Raw genomic sequence first — 22,145 nt, 5'->3', positions numbered from 1 at the left:
TGTCCTTGCCAAGGTCTCCTTGCAATAAAACAGAGAGATTCAAGTGTATCTGTATCCTCTTGAAAGACTGCTTTGAGGCCAGGAATTGAAGGACAATCCTTGGTCTCATGAGTTTCTGAGCAAATTACACATGTTTCTACAACGTGTGCATCTAAGGGACATTCCCTTAAAGCATGTTTCTTTCTACATTTCGGGCAAAAGATAGCCAAAGCCTCAGCTTCTGCTTTTTGTTTATTGTGAATATTAAGGGTATCAAGTTGTTCACGAAGATTCCCTAAGATGTCAGTTTTAAATTCATCAAGCATACTGCCGATTTCAGCCCTACTCACTGATCCTGTTGCAGATTTATTTGCCCTAAGGAGAGAAGGATCTCTAGGCCCTTTTTGAGTTTTTGATTTGCCTCTTGAGAGATGGATACAAAGTTCTGCTATATCATTGAGTGAAAGTTGAGAAATATCCCCTTTCCCCATCATGTTTAAGATGTCTATCCATTCATCCCTAATGGCTTTTAATAAGAGGGCTTTTAAGGTCTCTTCATCCAAGGTACACATTTTTGCTCTTTTCAAGTTATATTGAAATCTCTCAAGTAAATCTTCTAGGCTCTCATCTTCTCTTTGTATCATTTTAAAAACCTCGTCCTTGTGATTAGTAGGCATACAATAGTCCAAATACCTATCCAAAAATGTCTGTTTCATTTCATCCCAAGTCCTAATGGATTGAGTGAGTAACCCCATGAACCATTTCAAGGCTTGATCCTTCAGTGTTGAAGGGAACAATTTGAGTTTCTGGGAGTCATCCAGGTAGTCATAAGTTCGACACACCACTTCAAACTCAAATAAGAATGTTTCAGGGTCCTCAGTCCTTAACCCATGGAAGTTAGGGAGGACAGATGGTGATATGTTTTTCATGGTGGCTCGGGAATCCTGATTAACAATGGGAAACCCAAATGAATTATCCCCATCTCTATTTCCTCCTCCAAGGGGACCTCTACCTCCATTATTTTTATTGTTGTTTCCTCCTCCTCCTCTACCTCTACCTCTACCCCTACCACCTCCTTCTTCTTCTGCCATGATGATTCTCCTAGGGATTTCAAAATCTTCTGGTTCCTCTACAAAAGGTGAATGAGAAGAGATTTCTCCTTCTTCTTCAGATGATTCCACTTCCTCAATTACAATTGGTCTTTCTGTAGGAGAAAGAGAAGAGTCTCTTCCTGGTTCAAATTCAATAGAAGGTGTAGGAGAGTCAACTCTTGGCTCTTGAATTCCAGGAATTCTAGGACTAGGAGTGCTGGTTGGAGATAAGGGAGGTGTCTCTTGTCTATCCCTTGAAGCAGATGGACTTGTAAAAATTGAACTTCGAGCTCTAGCTAAAAACCTTCCTCTAGAATCTCTAGCTCTATGCATGTCATTTTTTATTATTTTCTTCAAGTCAAGTTAATAGTTCTTTTTCTGATCTTCCAGTTCACTCTAGGTGCAAGAAGAGAGCATACTCAAGAAACTACCAAACCAATAACTTTCTCTTTTCTGATCCTCCAGATCACCTTGCAGTGCAAGAGGAGAGCATACTTTGATAGGTTATCAACTTCTTTCCTTGAAATTTTTATGTTTTTTTTTTTCTAAGAATATGGCTACTTAATTTCACTTCCCCGGCAACGGCGCCAAAATGTTTAGTCAATTTAGTGTTCTTAAATTGATGTCATTAATTGTCAACCCGGGGCTCGTAAGCTGATGAAGTGAAGGTGTACTATATGTACTTAAGCAACCTCTTAGAGCTTTTTGTCGTTTGGGGTGTTGTTTGTGGTTAATTTATCTTCCTAAGATGGAGTGATGTTTTTATAAACAGATGAGTGATGGTGTGTGTAAGGTGAATTCTAGATGAGTGAAAGTGTGTGATTAGTGGTTTCTAACTACTTGCTGAAAAGGAAAAGCTTGAAAGAAATAAATAAGTTGAAATGACTTGAAAGCAAAGAACCACTTTCTAATGGCACTAGACACCATTCATGCTGCTGCAAATAAAAGGTAAGAAAATCACTTTAAAAACCAATGATAATGTTTATCTCTTCCTAACTCCCTGCTTCTAACACATAGTACTGTGTAAAACACGATTAGGAAGTAGCTAAAGATGAGTTAGAAAAGTGATCAAAAATGAGAAAAATCTACTTTAAAGACTAGTTATAATGTTTTGCTCTTTCTAACTCTCTGCTTCTATCATATGGTACTATGTAAAGCACGATTAGAAAGTAGTTAAAGATTAGTCTAAAAAGTACTCAAAGCCAGTTGTAAGTTATTAGTATTCTGATCTCTAAAAGATAAACAATTTGTGATAAAGAGACCATTCATATGTTAGCAGACAACTTTAAGAAATTAAACTAAAAATCAGCTATGAAAGTAAAGGCAACAACTTTGAATCTGTCAACTGAAAATACCATCAGTTATAAAGCAAATACATAAACACAAAAGCAATCCCGGGTTAAAAACCTGCAAAAGAACAATACTGATTAGCTTAAAATAAAGGCTGGAAATGAAATAACATGAAGGGGAATCAAGCTGTACATGTTTCAAAGAAAAGAAATGCTGAATGGAAAATAAGGAAATGCTGAACATAAAATACTATACAAGGGCTAACATGAACAGGGGCCCTCCATTCATATAACCCAAAGAAGACTCAAGGATTTGAAAACTTCAGAACAGCACTGCTTCTATTACTCCATGTGCAGAAAATTACAGTCAAGAGTGCTAGAACAGCACTATCAAAACAGAGTCTTGAAACGCACTAAAATTATAACAAGTTCATAAAACACAGCAACTAAAAAGTAACATTAAGCGTATGCAAACACTAGTTTTTATAGGCATCTAAACGATTGCCTAATGCGGAAAGCTAGAAACTGAAAATTAACTAATCTGTCATGCGTAATAAAGGTTCAGCAACATGTCATAAGCCTCGTGGATGAGCTGGAGGTTCTGGTCGTTATGGGAATTGAATCCAGAGTTGGATTATGTCTTCCACAACCTACGTAACATGGACAAGTCACCAGTTGCATTGACGTGACCCAACAGCTTACGTATCACCGTTTAAGCTGTCTTTGTTGACCGTGGCTTGACCCTCGTTGACCGGAGGTGTAGATGATGTGGCTGACCGAACTAACAGCACAGGAACCTCGAGCACCTTTATCCCTACATGCCCATGTGGCTCGTTTTGCAAAATGACACGTGGAACCTTGAGATTAACAAAAAGGCTGCGGAATCTCCAGATGGCTGCGGAATCGCTGAATGGTTGTGGAATTGCCAGACAGCTGTGGAAACTCTGTAAATATGTCAAAATCTAAACAAAACAGTCACACATTAGCAAAGTTCACTTAATCATGCTTAAATTCATCTAATGTAATGATATGGGTATGTTTACAAGGAAAATGAGGCAAAAGAGAGAGATGAGTGACGGAAAACTGTAGGTAATGATGGATAATCAAGTGTAAAGTAGAGGCTCTACACGAAGTTATAATAATGGAATCAGTAGTGTGAGCCTTTAGCATAATAAATATTAACCACTGTGATAAAGAAACAACAATTGCAGTTGCAATGGAACGGAAATCCAAATGAACAACAATCCCACTTAAAGGTAAACCGTAGCTAAATAGACAATAATACCGATCTGTAAATGCACAGCACTGTTACTCACAGTAATGTTAATCTATAAAGGAACAACAATGTTACACAGTAATGCCAATCTGTAAGGGAACAACAATGCGATATGAATTCCGAATGAACAACATAACATTTCAGTTGCATAACATAACCTTACTATTCAAATATAAATGAAATATAACAGAGCCAGTACACGAAATGATAAGAAACAGTAGATTACTGAATGAAGCAAGTAAAAGAAATCAAGCCACACACGACTTGGAATTGGAAAATAATGGTACAGAAAGCAAGTGATCCACTAGGGCCAGGCCCTTAGCCTCCAAGGATGCACTGCTGCGGTTACTCCAGAATCAAAGACGGAACAACAACAAAGTTTATATATTAATCATGAAAACAGAGTTACAGTAATCACTTTTTTAAACAGAGTCGATGATCAAAGTTTAGTTTACAACAATAGATTCTATAAAACAACAAATAGTCTGCCCTTTGGGCTAGCAACGCTATCCATTTTTATAGCGGCCAGGCGGAGATATCAAAGATACAAATATTCTTGAGGTAGCGATCCCTCAGGATCAAAGGATCCTGAGGGATTCGCCATATCGTTATCCTTCAGTTATCCCTTCGTCCTCTTGCGTTGATTTGGTATTTCCTTTTCCTTTTCCTGGATTATGCGCTCCGATCTAGATTGCCTCGTCTGGATGCGGTTCCCTGTTAAAGGGACAGCCGTTGGTTTCGCCTTGTCTTTTCCTTTGAAATGGCGATCCTCCATTTTCTTCATTTTCTGCATAGAAAAAGGTAATAATTAGTTAGTCCACGTTACTCACAAATCTTTTAAATTTTACATAATCATTCATCATATGCCCATTTCATAATGTAAAGAAGTTATGAATTAAAGGAAAAGATAACGAAATAAGTGGTAATCACATACCTTTTCTAATGCTCAACACACCCCCCTGCTTACCCTTTTTCATGCCCTCATGAAAACATTGTAATTGACATGCAAGGCAGTTAGGGAATAGGCTGGAGAAGGGTTCTTAGTCGGTGGTCTACAACCATGATTCCTAGCTAAGAATTCAAAAATATGCCCTGTCTGACCTTCAGGCAATTCATATAAGGCTCTATATCCTGGTGCAGGATACCAAATGACTGGACTTCGGAACCTACAGCCTAACCAAGACGGGCCTTCTCTTAAAATGAATTCACCATAGATACCCAAGTGGTCAGCAGCTAGCTTAAAATTCTCATAATTGAATGGTTCTTTGTTTTGGATATTCCGATTAAAAGTCTGGTATCGAAATTTGGCTGCTGATATGGCAAGGTATTTGATGGTAAAGAAGTATTCTACCCCTTTCCGGATGACTGTTGTGTGAATAGGTCCCAATGTCTGGATCACACCCTAAGTTCTCATTAGGCTCCTATGTTTATTCCATAATTGCAATGGGTCTCTAGGTTCACCCCTCACCCATAGATCTAATCCATTCTCCTGTCTTTGAAAGACATTGTAGGCTTTAAGCCACTTTATCTGATTAACACCAAAAGAAATAAATGCCTGAAGTTGGACATCACCCACAAAAGGGCTAGGGTTTTGTTCTGTTTCTCCATCTAACACAAGATTGTGCAAATAAAATTCACATAACAATCGTTGAACTTTCACCCCGTAATGCTTACAACAGTTTATGAAATCATCAATGGTTTTTATCTCTATAGGTACTCCTGCCTTGACAGCCTTAATTTTCAATTGTAAATATCTTTCCATCAAAAACAAAGCATAGTTTCTGGCGGGTGCCCTACACGCTAGAACATCAGTATACAGAGAACATAAGGTATCCATTTGATTTATGACTATGTCTAGTCTATGGGTTACCTTTTTGACTCTTTCCTTTGCCTTTCGCCATCCTTCAAAGGCCTGGCTTTCCGATGCATTGATGTTTTTCAGCTGCTGTTGTAACTTTTGGAACAATTTCCTTTGTGAGTTTCTCTATTGTTTGTTGGGCTTGTGCCAAATCTTTTCGCAGAGTTACTATCCTCGAGTCATTATCCAACATGACAATTTTGGGCTGGAGATCTACCTGGATCTCCTTATTGTGACATCTAGTCTTTATGGTCTGAGTTTCCTTCTCACTAGAGGACAATGCCTCTGTCTGGATTTCTTTATCACAGGCCGGTGCATTGTCCGTTTGTGCTTCTACATTTGCAATAGCCAAATGTTGTTCCTTGCGATTCTGAATAACAGGTTGGACTTGAGTCCTCTTGGTATTTTTCTTATGGGGTTTTGCCTGGGTGGTTGCACGCTTTTCCCCAGAGGTTCCTTTTGAGTTCTTCCCCATTTTTAAGACTCTTATTTGTTGTCGAAATTGCTTAATTATGTTAAGTAATCTCTGCTATTCCTTTCGCAATATTTTAATTTTTTCTATTTTCTTAGAAGGAACAACCGTTTGTTTTCTCAGGCCTGGACTTTGTACCTCAGGTATTGTACCTTCATCTCAGCCAATTTCCATGTTTCCTTCTTGGAACACTTCTTTAGTGTTCTGTTGATCAGGTTTTTCAGGGGTAGAGACCCTGGTTTGTTCTGCTGTCTCCTGGGCAGCTTCTTCTTCTACCTCTTCTTCATCGTGCAATTCTTCGGGTGTATTCTGACTAGGAACAGATTGTTCCTCTTCCTCATCCTCGTCACTCTTCTCCCCAGATACACTCTTATCATGAGCAGAGTGATCCTCTTCTTCTTCCTCCTCGTCACACATTTCCTCGGATGCACTTTTTTCATGAGGAGAGTTCTCCTGTGGCCCTTCTTCGGTATGGAGGTTGAGTGGGCTGTGAGGTTGGACATACTCGTCCATATTGGCCAAAATTTGGGCCAATTCATCTTCTTGCAGAGGGTTTTGCAGTGGACTTTCGCTGCGTTGCTCTGTTTCCTCCCCTTCTTCCTGTCTAGATTGCTCAGTCTCCTCCTCCAATTCTTCTTCGTCATTTTCCTCCAATTCTTTTTCGTTCTCCCCACCTTCCAGTTGTGGGGGTTGTTCGTCTTCTGAATCCTGTATTTCTACAGGCTGGCTAATGTTTCCCTGGGAATTTCCCAGCATTCCTCTGCTCCTTGCCAATCTAACATATTGTCTTCATTTCAGTGGTCTGCTCGATGTGCTAGCAATATGTTTTCGTTTTGGGGCTGGCAAAGCCAGTCCCCCATCTATCGAGAAAATCAATTCTTCCCAACTACTCTGCTGTTGGGCAAGACTGTAACTGACTATCAGTCGAATTAACCCATGGTGGCTTACTACTGACTCTACATGGCGAGATTTCCTCATGCTTCGGGCAACATCATGTAATAAAAAATTTAAGAACGCAGGAAAATTCACAACACATTTTTGCTTTAACATGGCTAAAAGTTTGAGATGGCGTGGTCTTACCATGTCTTTTCTGCCATCGCAAGTGATGTAGCTTTGGATAATTCTCGCCAATTCTGCCCACGGCTCACCCAGGGTTGCCGGCAGGACTCCTTTCCCTTTGACAGTAAGGTTCTTCCCTTCATCCTGGAAGATGGTTATGGCGTTTCGCAGTCTCACCTTTTTCAGAGTCCACACAGGTCCAGCGGCTGGTAGTCCCAAAACTTCTGCAATTATGTCATCTGTGACTGCTATCTATCTCCCTCTCACCATGGAATGATTTTCTTGCAAGTTCTGCAGAAACTCGATTGCCACCGTCTCGTTGGATTGTTGTAGATGGTTAAGGTAAGCTATCCATCCTGCCCTTGCTAGGATTTCTTGTGCAGCATCAGAGACCATTAACACCTGTGGCTCACTGCGAATTGATCTTCCTCCCATCTTATTCACGCTTAGCACACTGTAAAAACATAGAGACGACAATGGAACAACAAGTTGTTCAAATTTTTAGCTCACTGTTAAGAAAACACAGAGAAGATGATGGAACAACAAGTTGTTCAAATTTCTAACTTACTGCTAATTTTCACAGAGCAAAACACGGAAATGGTGTCGGAACAACAAGCCATGCACATTGGGAAACAAAATACCGTTAGGCTTGCTATTCCCAAGTCATAATACCTCCAAATAATGAGCTGACACGTATGCCAGCGAATTATGGAGATCACCCGCGCCCCCCTGTAATGTGATAGGCCGTCCTCGGCCGTCAAATAAAGGAGCAGCATGCTGAACTGCAATCGTACAGTGGAATAAAGGAACAACGTATAGATATATGACATGTTTACAAAAATGAGCGGATTACCGAAATCGAGGCGTATGATAGAATCGCTAATAAATATGGAAATGTCGTGATATGATGCGAAAAATGGAGGATAGGACAACTGACGTGAATAAAAGTTCTTATGCGGTCATTATCGACTTTTACCGTCATGATTGATTTGTAAATGATTTTCATGTATCAAAGGTTCGAAAGGGTTATATACATAATCTCATTTGAAATCACTATAAAGATATAAGAAGAAGGGTTTTATAATGACTATTGGTGTACAAGAAATATGAATTCAATACCATCAACAGATCTCTGTTGCCCACAGGTGTCCATAACCTTGACAGAGTTGTTTATTTCACCCTTGGAACCATAATCCTTTGTGTATGCCTAGGAAAGTGTTGTGCAATGTCAGAATGGAGGCCATTGTGCTGGCTTGATAACCAGATGAATCACAATGCCATTCACTAGGAAGGGGTGAAAGGTGGGCAGGCCAGCTCGTGATGAGACCTCTTGTTCCAAGGACTTTTTTATTTTTCTGATGTGCCTCTAGGATCATATCCCTGGTGTGGTGGCCATAGTGGGAATGCCACTTCACTTTCTTCCTTATGATCATGGTAGGCTAGCTCTTGATGAGACCCCCTATCCTTCATCTGACAAATCATGTTAGTAATCATATAGATAAACATTTTTTCTTTTTCTTCTTTTCTTTTATATAACACTTTTTCTATTTATATACAGAGGGTGGCTCAACACTCCTTAAGAGTAGGGATGGTGGAAGAAGTCTGAACATCTCAATAGAGAAAAGTATGCCCTTATTCTTATTCAATAATAATGATCAAAGAGAATTATGGGGATTTAGAAAGAACTATCATGATAAAAAAATAATCAATCATATTGTATTAGTAAAATAATGATAGAAAGGTGATATAAATAGTTGTGTCCTTTCCTCTTTTCTCTTATCAATTCAAAGCATTTTCTTCTAAAGATGACAATTTTTCTTTGATTTGCTGATTTCAGTATCCTCTAGTTTTTGTATTCTTGCATAAATGTAGAGATGTGCCTTAAATGACCATCACTCACAAAAATCCTCTACACATACACACAAAAAGAAGAAAAATTCACTCCAAAAGTGTTGTTCTCAAGATGGAACAACTGTTGTTTCTTTAGAGGGACAACAAAAGAATATTTGCACACAAAAACCGTAAGAAAAAAGGAAAAAAAAAAATGCTCGAAGTTGTTGTTCTTGAGAGGAACAACAGCGATTCCTTAATCAGAACAGCAAATAAAGCAAGCACAAACAAAAGATGCGGAAATGTTGTTCCTTCGAAAAGGAACAACAAAAAAACGAAAGTGCTATTATTTCGAAAAGGAACAACAAAAAAACGAAAGTGTTGTTCCTTCGGAAAGGAACAACAAAAAAAATGAAAGTGATGTTCCTTTGGAAAGGAAAAGCAAAAAATGAAAGTGGCATTCCTTCGGAAAGGAACAAAAAAAATGCGGATATGTTGTTCCTTCGGAAAGGAACAACAAAACGTGGAAGTGCTGTTCCTTCGGAAAGGAACAACGAGACGTGAAAGTGTTGTTCCTTCAGAAAGGAACAGCAAAACGTGAAAGAGTTGTTCCTTCGAAAAGGAACAGCAAAACGTGAAAGTGTTGTTCCTTCGGAAAGGAACAACAAAACGTGAAAGTGTTGTTCCTTCGGAAAGGAACAACAAAACGTGAAAGTGTTGTTCCTTCAGAAAGGAACAACAAAACGTGAAGATGTTGTTCCTTCGGAAAGGAACAGCAAAACGTGGAAGTGTTGTTCCTTCGGAAAGGAACAGCAAATCATGAAAGTGTTGTTCTTTCGGAAAGGAACAGCAAACGACGAAAATACTATTCCTTCAGAAAGGAACAGCAAAATACGAAAGTGTTGTTCCTTCGGAAAGGAACAGCAAAACGGTGAAAATGTTGTTCCTTCGGAAAGGAACAGCAAAATGCAAAAGTGTTGTTTCTTCATAAAGGAATAACAAAACGTGAAAATGTTGTTCCTTCGAAAAGGAACAGCAAAATGCAAAAAATTGCAGAAATGTAGAAATCTGTAGAGAAAGTAATTTACACAAACAAAACAGAAAAAGTTGTTACAGGTCTTATTTGTAGAGGTTTTTGAATGCCTTGAATTTCCTGTCTTTCTCCCTTCTCATCCCAGAAATTAATGGTTTTGGTCTTACAGTTAATAAGGTACCAATGTTTTTCTAGCCAGTCCATGCCTGTAAGGATGCCGTATGACCCCAAGGGTAATACATTCAAATCTGCCATAATGGATTGGTTAGCTAACATTAGAGGGCAATTATTGCCTTTGGCCAAAACTCTTCTTTTCACTCCCGTGGCTAGTTGTACTAACCAGGGACTTTTAAATTTTACAGCTTGCAATTTACCTTGTTCCACGATCTTGGGGCTAATATAACTCAAGGTAGCCCTAGGATCAATTAAAATAGATATAGTTCGATCAAAAAGCTTACCTTCAAATTTGACCATAGTTGGCTAAAAATCTGCCTGATGATCTTCAAGGGTGGCATTAATTTTAGGGAGGCTTTTTCCTACTTCTCCCACTATGGAAGCTTGTTGTATTTGTGAAATCTGATCAGCTCCTTTACGTTGTGGGCAGTTTTTGACGTAATGCGGGCCTCCGCATCCCCAACACTGCACTGGGGGTCTGTTAGTTAATTGTGCTTCAATTCTGCCATCTTTCTCATTAATCTTGCTTTCGCCTCGTACTTTAAATCTGGGTTGATTTTTATTAAAATTCCAATTAGTTTGACCTTTATACAATCCCTTGTTGCCTGGACCCTTATTCCCCTTGTGGCTGGGAACAAATTTACTTCCCTTTTTATCATTCCATCTCTTGTTCATATCTCCCTTTGGTTTATTTTGATGGTAGCAGATCCGTGCCTTATGAATAACTTCATCCATGGTTTTTGGGTTGTCGAACTCCAGTCGTTCTTTCATGAACATCGGAAGACTGCTGATAAATCGTTGCACCTTTTCTTTTTCTTCGCGTATGTAAGGGACATACCGAAGTAATGATGTAATCTTTGTTATGAACTCATCCATAGACATCTAGCCCAACCGGAGATCATGAAACTCTTTTTCTTTCTCATCGTAAAATCTCTCTATTAAATATTTTTCTTTAAAATATTTCTGAAAATTTTCCCAGGTTATGTCCGTTCATTTACTTGAACTGTTTTTACTTCGTCCCACCACAGTTTGGCCTTTCCTTGTAGCTGGAAAATGGCCAAACGAGCCTTCAAATTATGGTCATATTCGTACAACTAGAAATACTTATTCATATTTATAAGCCATGCCTATGTCTCTTCTTCTTGCTCACCATCAAAGAGAGGAGGCTTTATTTTTCGGAATTCCCCCTGAAGTTCCACCTTCTGCCTTTTCTGTGTCTTTTGATTTGACACGTTATCTGATTCTTCTTCACGATTTTCTTCGCCACCCTCTGTTTCCACATACTCCATTCGAAATTCTTGTTGCCCTGTCATATTTATGTGTTCAGGGCTAGGGACTAGTGGCCGATGATTCTATCTATCAGATAGACTCTTCATAATTTTTTCATGTTCCTGCATCAGTCTTTTGTTGTCTGCCCGTAACCGGGTCATCTCATCGTTCAATTCTTGTATTGTCACCATGATATCTGCATCGGTATTCCGTGGTTCATCGCTCAACTGTACCCAAACCTCAGGATTCCCTTCCTGAAATGATGCGGGTCCTGTTCCCAATACGAATATGGGTGGTAAATTCCCAGCTCTTCTCATGTTGACTTCTCCCTGCTTCCTACGTGCATATCACCAAATTTGTTATTTCGTGATTCCTTAGGTCTCAGTTTGGCAACCTGAAAGCTCTAACACCATTTGTGACAAATCCACCTATAATATCTATATAATAAAAAAATAAATAACATAATATCACATGGAAATTGTTACCACTGAACTGTAAACATTATTATGCATACAATTTATGTTCACCTATATAAAGGCAATCTAATATGATTTCTAAACTATACGGTTACCTTTATTATCAGTCAACTCTTAAATCAAAACACATCCTTATAATGTATCAACATAATGATTCATATATATATATATATTGACCAATTATTAACGTAAGTAGTTCGTTCTTAACCCAATCATAACATTCAAGGTTGTTTTAGTTTAGTCCGACAATCTAATGAATATTTTTGGCTTACATATCCTAATGCGGACGGAAGTCATTTATTATTGTTGATGACTCAGCTGCGATGTTTATGACTCCCAACAATCTTACAAACCTACAGCATTAATGTTGTAGCTGTGGGATTTGACCAAGGTGTGGTGTATTTACTCTTGCAGTACTGCGATGTTGTCATTCTTGGAGGGAGCTCCCCATCAACGGTACCCAATCAACGATGTGATCGAACGGCAGGGAGGAGTCTTCGACTTATATTCCTCTAGCATTTGATGTCTTTCCTCCATTTTGATGAGGGTTTCCACTGCTCCGAGGATGGTTTTCGCGCTGAACGATGGTAGGTCGTCTGTCTCTGATCCTTTGTTGGTTGTTCGATCAATCGGTATGAGGATTTATATGTGTCTTCACTGGATGATGGCTCTCTCGACAAGTACAAAATGTCTTTCTTGTTCCCGGGTTTCGAAGGGAGGAGGGTTTCTACCCATAACTTTGGCTCTGGGTAAGAACTGTAAAATCTTAAGTTTTCTATTTGTTCATTCGACTGTAAATTTTGACTTTAACGTTCAGATTTCTAACCATGTTGTATTATTTCAAGAGGAATGGTGTTAAGGCTGCCCAAGACTTGGGAGGGGCGTCGAAACCTGTCTCAGCTCCCCCTGGCCATGGCACCATCGCTTGGGCAAAACCACCGGGTATTTTATTAAGTTTGTTCATATAAGGCTTGATAGCGAGAGGGTTAGGTTTCATAAGAGAGTATGTTATGGCGTAACTAGCTGTCTCTATATTTAGGATTTTCAGTTGGTTTTACCGGACGAATATTGTATATGGTTTAATGGCGGGGTTATCTCCCGACCCAACCCTAGATTTTATGGTTTTTCTTTATATTTAAGGATAATGAACTCGGACATGCCTTGTTTTGCATGGCGACATTATATAAGCTACTTATTCAACCTCTCTCTGAATTTTCTGAATTTTAATATACATATGAGCTTTTGGGCAAATGAGGGTTTAATAGCGATTTTTGCTTTGACTGTTCTAGTTCTATGTGTGTTGTTCACGGGATTCCCTGTGTGAGAGTGTGTGTCGATTAGGGTTCTATGACCCGTTGACCGTGACCCGAAATTTCTTCGTTATTATTTACAACAATATATCTTATTGTCTATAATTACCATGAACAAGTAAATAGAACATTTGTAACATTATCTGGTTATTTTGTTCTTTCTGTCAATGATTTGCTTGGTTAATTTAATTGACTGTTAGAAGAAAATGTCAGTCTTTTATTCAGAGTTTTCAGTCTTCTTCCAGAATGGAAATCTTTCTATTTTTCAATTTGAATTCCCTTATTGCTTATTTAATAACGGGATATGGACTATTTAACTGTAAGAGTTTTTTATTCCTAATACGATCCTCCTTAAGTGGCTGGCTTTATAGTGTATTGGCGATTTTCTCATTCATAGTTAATAATGCTTAGATACTGATATTGGTTTTTTTAAATAGCGTAGGCCTTAGATGTTTCTCTACTTAGTTCCTTTAAAATCTTGGCTCTTTAGGGCATACTTACCCCTCTATCTTGCTTGATTATTTCAGTTATACTACAGCATGTTCCATGAAAATTGGAGAATTTATCTATTACTACTACATACTGTAAGGACTGTATGTTGTTTTAATTACTTAGCTTTTCTTCGTTATTTACCATTTACCAAACATATTCATATGTAACTGTCTCCAAGAATAGACTTTAATTAACAAAATACCAGTCCTTCTTTTATTGAACTATCAATAAGCATAGTCTAACTAGAAGACTGTAAATTTCAAATTTCCTACATATTTATTGCGAAAATCTTCTACTTATCTGGAATTTAGCTAGTTGCCAGATTCAGTCCAATGTTAGACCCTGCTGCTAGCTGTTTTGCCTCCCAACCTTGAGACTACTGTTGCTAGCTATTTTGCCTCCCAACCTTGAGACTACTGTTATAGTTAGTCTCCCCCCGAGCTGTCCCTAATTTAGGAACTTCCTTCTTTAAATATCAGAAGTCTGTTATTTGGTCCAAACCAAGCGTAGCCATAGGAAGATCTGTCTGACCTATGAGCACAAATTTTCTTCCTTCATCTATTTTCCATTCCTTGATCTCAGATGCCCCTATCCTCTTGCTCTTCTTGAATTAAATCCTCAAGAAATCAGTTAGGGATAGATAATTGTCCTTCTAACTAATTAGCAAGTAAAAATGATATTTACTGATAACTGTTGTTTTATTTAAGAAAATAATTAAATTCCAAAAATAGTTTTTATAACTCAGAAAATAAAAAGTCTGTTTGATCTGCAATAATTTAAATATTTACATGGTATGGCATATCACAAATACCATGACTCAATTTAATTTTTATTATTATTTTATTTTTATAGAGTTATTTTTATTTTATTTTAACCAGGTTAAAATATTTACATTACATTACATTAATATTTTTATTTAATTATATTTAATTTGTATTTGTATCTAATTTGACTTAATCAAAATGTTAAACATTAAATTACCACATCTCTATCATAGGTTGTAGAGATAACAAAATTAAAATGTTTACATTACTTTAATATTTTTATTTAATTTTAAATTAATTTTTTATTCTTATTTTTATGTAATTTAACTTAACCAAAATGTTAAACATTACATTACAATGTCTCTACCATACTAAGTTGGAGAGCGCTTGGCACAAAGAAACATTTCCATGTAGGAGTCTATTTTTAAAACTTTATCACAAATAGTCAATATTAATCTTTAAACATATATAAACTCTACTTTTATTTATCTTGAAATACTTTTAAGAGTAGTCTTAAGTAAGACTTTTTGAAAAAATTTCGTGTTTATTGAATCCAGCGAAGATTCATTAAAATCACGAGTTTTACAAATGAATTCTTCACAATCAAAATGCTATAGAAGTTTTTGAGGGCCCTAAATCCATATATACAATTAAAAAAAATTAGTTTAAACAACAGAAATCAACATTGACTACAATTTTATTAACCAACCAAAAATCCAGTAAACACTTCTTTAAATCTAAAAAAATAATAATATAATATCACACACTTTGAAAATTCAAATATCCCAAGAAACTAATATTCAACCACCATATTTAATTATTCAACAACCACATTCAATAATGAAATAGTCGGGATCTCAATCACTTTCAAGAGAATCCAATCATAATCATTAGATAGGTAAGTGACAAAGTCGCACCGCATATTTTGGAAAAATGAATTTCCAACCAACAAATATTCAACAACCATATCTAATAATAATTAAAAGTTTATAAATTTAAATTTAAATTATCTTAATCGCCTATAAGAAAATCCACAAATATAATCGTTAATAAATATTTTAATCAATTAACTTTTAACATCTTTATTTAATATTTCCCTGATAATCCTTTAAATTATTAATATATAATTAATATTTGTATTATATAATTTAAGATTTAATATTAATTTATTATATTTTATTAATATATAATTAATATTTGTATTAGATAATTTAAGATTTAATATTAATTTATTATATTTTAATAAAATTAATATTGTTAATTTTAAAATGATATATAATATTAGTATAGTTTATTTTAATGGCATGTAATGTTGAAAGGGATTAATTTTTTTTTGAAGTGTAATTGTTTTTCACAATTTATATTGTATTTTTTTATATATTTATTTGTTAGATTTATAATTAAAATAAAATATAAATATATATTTTTTTAACAATTAGAAATCAAATTTTTTAAGATTAAATTTTTTTGAGTGGAAAACTTGAAAAATATGTTTATATATCGAGTAATTTGATTTTTTCATGGTTTAGTAGATCTTTAGTTAAAATCGATCTATGTTGATTCTTAATAATATTGTTTATATTTAATGTTTATGGAATATTTACATAATATTTTTAGTAGTAGTGAAGATAGAGAGATTAAATATGTCTCAAAAATAATTATAACATTTTTTAGATTTAATTAAAAAAATGTTATAAAATTAAATTAAAACAAAATATTTATAAAATAATTTGATTATGAAATGAGTTATTGTTTTTAGTATGTGGTATTAATAAGCTATAGTATTGTAGCAAAGCATATTTACAAGTTAATAATATCCATGATAAAGTGGGAGTGAATATTTGATTAAGAATCTTGTTATTTTTTAAATATTAAGTTTTTATGTACTTATTAATTAAATTTTAATATGATTATGTAATCATTATTTTGATTTATATGGTAAAATGAATATTAATTTATTTATAGCATGTGTGTGTGAGAGTGTGATATGATTTTTCTTTTATTAAAAAAATGTTGTAATTTTATAAATAAAAACAAAATTACAATATAAAAAGTTAAATTGCATTATTTTTATTACTATTAATTTTTATTATTAATTAATCTAACATTTAAATGTTCAAATTTATTTACTAAGTCTACAACATCTATCCCATATTGGCGTTTAAATTACTTTTAACTTTTTATTATTTTTTAATTAAGTCGATACATAAATATTTATAAACATTTACACCACTACAACATTTCTGACATACCTCAGTTGTAGAGTGTCTCTTGACACAATAATTAAAAATATATGGTAAATATTACTTAACCATACCCTCATATTAGACTATAGAGCACCTCTCGACATAATAATTTAAAGTACATAGTAAATATTACTTAACCATAGATATTATTTGTTATCTTTGAGCATTTCAATATTTTATTATGGTCATATATACATACATATATATATGGTGTTGAAATGTATTAGTTAAGATAGATATTTAAATAGATCATTTAAGTTTTAGATTGATATATTTTTAAAAAATATAAGAATTATACATCTTCTTCATATTAGAAAGAGAAAATACATTTTTTTTAATTGTTTTATCTCTTTAAAATTCATGTAAAATTGTGTTAATTAACAAGGATATCGAAATATTTTATTCATGGCTAATAGTAACAGTGAAATATTTTTACCACATCTCCTTTATACTCAATGGTAATATTAACCAGTATAGATTCGTCTTATTGGCCATCTAGCAAGCACCGAGATGGATCAAATTTCTTGAGGCATAAATTCATTTTCAAGTTTTTCACTTTAAACATCCACGGGAAAATCTGCGTAGATAAACCTAAAGGGATCTACCGACTGACCAAACTAGCAAGGCCTAACAGGGATCTACCAGATATATCAACCTAAAGAGATCTACTCGCCGACCAAACTAGCAAGGCCTAACAAGGATCTACCCGATAGATCAACCTGAAGAGATCTACCCACAGACCAAACTAGCAAGGCCTAACAGGGAAAATCCAAGTAGATCAGCCTGAAGGGATCTACCCGTCAACCAAACTAGCAAGGCCTAATAAGGATCTACCTGATAGATCAACCTGAAGAGATCTACCAGCATACCAAACTAGCAAGGCCTAACAGGGAAAATCCAAGTATATCAACCTGAAGGGATCTACCCATCGACCAGACTAGCAAGGCCTAACAGGGATTTACCAGGGAGATCAACCTGAAGGGATCTACTCGCTGACCAAGCTAGCAAGGCCTAACACAGAAAATCCAAGTAGAGGCCTAACAGGGATCTACCTGCCGACCAATCTAGTAAGGCCTAACACAGAAAATCCAAGTATCTACCCGATAGATCAACCTGAAGAGATCTACCCGCAGACCAAACTATCAAGGCCTAACAGGGAATAGATCAACCTGAAGGGATCTACCCATCGACCAGACTAGCAAGGCCTAACAGGGATTTACCAGGGAGATCAACCTGAAGGGATCTACCCGCTGACCAAGCTAGCAAGGCCTAACACAGAAAATCCAAGTAGAGGCCTAACAGGGATCTACCTGCCGACCAAGCTAGTAAGGCCTAACACAGAAAATCCAAGTAGAGCTCCCTGCCGACCAAGCTAGCAAGGCCTAACACAGAAAATACAAGTAGATCAACCTGAAGGGATCTACCTGCCAACCAAACTAGCAAGGCTTAACAGGGAAATCAGGGATCTACCCGTCGACCAAGCTAGCAAGGCCTAACCCTAAGGGCCTCGAGGAGATTTGACCCTATGACCTCTGGATAAGTGAGGTACTTAGCAAGTGGAACTCAACCAACCAAGCTATTCCTTGGGGCTATTGCTGATATTAAAATATATTAGTTAACACAAATATTCATTTAAGTTCTATGCTGAAATTTTTTTAAAAAGGTATAAGCATTATGGTTAGAGTATAAAGTGAAATATTTTTAACACATTTCTTTTTAACACAATACCAATATCAACAAATATAGATCTATTTTAACCACCAATCTAGCAAAGGTCTATATGGATCAATTTTTTCTTTAACCTTCCTTCAAGTTTTGCACTTTAACATAAGTTGTCACTTCAAAAAATTCGATAAAAAATATTTTTTTGTGATTAAAATGAATCTATACCAGTTTGAAATACACTTAATTATTGCTTAATTTTAAAATGTTTAATTTATAACCCATGTTAAATTTTATTATTAATAATATTATATTTAATAGCAATAGAAAAAATCAACATTATCTATAAATAAAATATTCTAATTTAGACTTTAATTTTACATTAACTCTATGAAAATAAAGTAATTGAAAATAAAATAAAATAAAATAATTCTTTTAAAAATATTGAAATTATCCGCAGCTTAATATAGTTTTGGCATATCATATGTAAAAATAATATTATCAGGCAGAAGATATTTTAATGAACCGTCTTTCAAAAATCTTTAGAAAATTGGCACGTGGCCTATGAAGTCAACAACAAATTGGAAAAATTCATCTGCACCTACCTGGTTTAACATCATCGACTTTCGGGAAAGTCCCCTGAAAACGATGCGAACATATTTCGGCATTCTACGTATCTATGTATTACTTTATCATAGTCAATGAAATATCAAGAAATGTCATCGGTTTATTGGTTTTTTCAAAAAAATGGTTGGAATTTTAAAATAAATTTATTTGTTATATTGAATATCAAAATAAATTTATTTGTTAAATGGAATAGTTTTTATATTTTTTTATATAATTTTCATAATTTCAAAAAAACAACAAATTTGTAAAATTTCAAATTATATTTAATAAACAAATCACTCCGTAATAAATATTTTTTACCCATCAAATTCCAAATTCCATCCCTACCTCTGAGTCTTGACTGAAACCTGTTTACCTGCAGTCGACCTTTAAATGGTCATCTGAATGTATCGCAATGGTTTATTTTTTCCTCAAACAATTTATTTTGCTTTTTAATGGCATATGGTGAAAAATGCGATATTGTATTTCAAAATTAAGAAAACATTGTTAAATGCATTTTCGAAAAGTCCGGTGTAATGCGATTTCTTAATGTGTATGTATCATTATTTTTTATTAATATAAAAAATAAATCTTATCTGGATTTTGAAATATTAATATTGGATTCTGAAATTGTAATATTGGATTTTGAAATTGTAATAATTTTGTTGATTTTTTTTATTGTAATGTTATTTTAGTATTTTTGGTAGAATATGTTAGAGTTAATAAGAAATATAATCTTTTATGAAAGGTGCCAGAAGTATTTAGAAAGTTTAACGGGGTATTGGAAAGTTTAAATGAAAATTGGAAAGTTTGAATTTATTATTTTTTTTAATATATTATAAATTTATAAAAAATTATTTTTAAGTAATTATTTATATTAAAATATTTTAAAAAAATTTAAAATGGTTTTTGGTTTGTAAAATAGGGTAATACGTTCAAATCTATCATAATGGATTTTTTAGCTAATATTAGAGGGTAATTTTGGCAAAACTCTTCTTTTTGCTCCCATGGCTAGTTGTACTAACGAGGGACTTTTAAATTTTATAGCTTGCAATTTACATTGTTCCACGATCTTGGGGCTAATATAACTCAAGGTAGCCCTGGGATCAATTAAAATAGATATAGTTTGGTCAAAAAGTTTACCTTCAAATTCGACCATAGTTGGCTAAAACTCTACTTGATGATCTTCAAGGGCGGCATTAATTTTAGGGAGGCTTCTTGCTACTCCCACTGTGGAAGCTTGTTGTATTTGTGAAATCTGATCAGCTCCTTTATGCTGTGGGCAGTTTTTGACGTAATGCGGACCTCTGTATCCCCAACACTGTATCGGGGGTTTGTTAGTTAATTCTGCTTCAGTTCTGTCAGCTTTCTCATTAATCCTTTTTTCGCCTGGTACTTTAAATCTACGCTGATTTTTATTAAAATTCCGGTTAGTTTGACCTTTATACAATCCCTTGTTGTCTGGACCCTTATTTAGGGCCGTTGTGGCTGGGAACAGATTTACTTCCCTTTTTATCATTCCATCTCTTGTTCATATCTCCCTTTAGTTTGTTTTGCTGGTAGCAGATTCGTGCCTTACGAATAACTTTGTCCATGGTTTTTGGGTTGTCGAACTCTAGTCGTTCTTTCATGAACAGTGGAAGACTGCTGATAAACTGCTGCACCTTTTCTTTTTCTTCGCGTATGTAAGGGACATACCGAACTTTCTTATGAACTCACCCATAGACATCTGGCCCAGCCAGAGATAATGAAACTCTTTTACTTTCTCATTGTAAAATCTCTCTGTTAGATATTTTTCTTTAAAATATTTCTAGGATTTTTCCCGGGTTATGCTCTGTTCATTTACTCCTTGAACTGTTTTTACTTCCTCCCACCACAGTGTGGCCTTTCCTTGTAGCTAGAAAATGGCCAAACGAGCCTTCAGATTATGGTCATATTCGTACAACTGGAAATACTTATTCATATTTATGAGCCATGCCTCTGTCGCTTCTTCCTGCTCACCATCAAGAGAGGAGGCTTTATTTTTCGGAATTCCCCTTGAAGTTTCACCTTCTGCCTTTTCTGTGTCTTTTGATTTGACACGTTATCTAATTATTCTTCACGATTTTCTTTGCCACCCTCTGTTTCCACATCCTCTATTCAAAATTCTTGTTCCCCTGTCATATTTCCATATTCAGAGCTAGGGACTAGTGGCCAATGATTCTGTCTATCAGATAGATTCTTGTCATATCCCTCGCGTAACTCCTCATAACTAACAGTTTTGAATGGTTGGTCAGTTTCGGAACTGATCCTTAAACTGCGGAACTGTTTCTTGATATGAGAGGCATTACTTCGCATCTAGGGAATGCTCCATTAAAAACTCGGGAACTGATTCTTGATGAGGGGGAATAAGGGAGGCGGTTACCATTAAAAAAGGAGACCTTAACGCTTCATGAAAGGGGAATCGGAAGGCAGATGGCAGGGCGGCTGGTCCTCTCAGGCATCCGCGTAGTAACAGCCTACAACGTTGGGATCCATGAGGGCGACTGATGAAAACACCAGAACCGCTAGCACCGCGGGCACGAGATCAAGGAACGTGAGTTTGTAGGAAGATAGATCCACCGTCCTGTTGATCTCTGGGGTGTTCGTCCACATCTCGGTTCTGGTGGCGATTCCGTAGTATAACGTCCCGTCGTTTGCCTTGTAACTGGGTGAACGAATCAATGAAACAAGAAAACGCGCAGACGCCCAAGAGAAGGTCGGTCGAGTATTTGTTGAAGCTGTAGCAGTGGCCTCCGTTGGTGAAAATCGGTGACAGAATTTGGAAAGCAAGAACGGTGGTAGTGGGAAGAAAGAGTGGATTAGCCAAAGGTCTGGGACTGGGATCCATGCACTGCCTGTTGTTCTTGTCCTGGGCGTTGCTGCTCTGGTACACAAGTTGGGTCGAGTACGAAAGGGTAATAGATGGCGGGGAAGCATTCACCACGATGCTCAATGTTGTCACCAGTAGACTGTCTCTTGGACAAGCAGCGCCAGATATAAGTGCATTGGGACGAGCTCAAGGTGCTGCTTATTCTATTTTTGAGATGATAAATCGAGACTCTTCTGGAAAGTCAAGCTCTGGTAAAGGAAGCAGACTAGAGAGCATAGAGGGAAACCTTGAATTACGAAACGTGCGCTTCAGTTATTCATCTCGTCCAGATGTCATCATATTTGAGGATTTGAGTTTCAGTATTTCAGCTGTGAAAGATGCGTGCAGACATGCCATTTTGGAGCGGTT

At 35.8% G+C, this 22,145-nt stretch overlaps 1 pseudogene; it reads right to left on the bottom strand.

The window, feature by feature from the left end:
* Positions 1-21,361: 21,361 nt before the first annotated feature.
* Positions 21,362-21,755, bottom strand: LOC149161229 (protein DMP6 pseudogene; annotated as a pseudogene).
* Between the last annotated feature and the right edge of the window lie 390 nt (positions 21,756-22,145).

The sequence above is a fragment of the Pinus tabuliformis genome, chromosome 5_2 (assembly GCF_031772625.1).
Source record: "Pinus tabuliformis cultivar Carrire ecotype Pingquan chromosome 5_2, CPIR1, whole genome shotgun sequence".
In the NCBI taxonomy this organism is placed as follows: domain Eukaryota; kingdom Viridiplantae; phylum Streptophyta; class Pinopsida; order Pinales; family Pinaceae; genus Pinus; species Pinus tabuliformis.
Note: the sequence above shows the minus strand (reverse complement) of the source record. Positions and strands in the feature narration are given on the sequence as shown.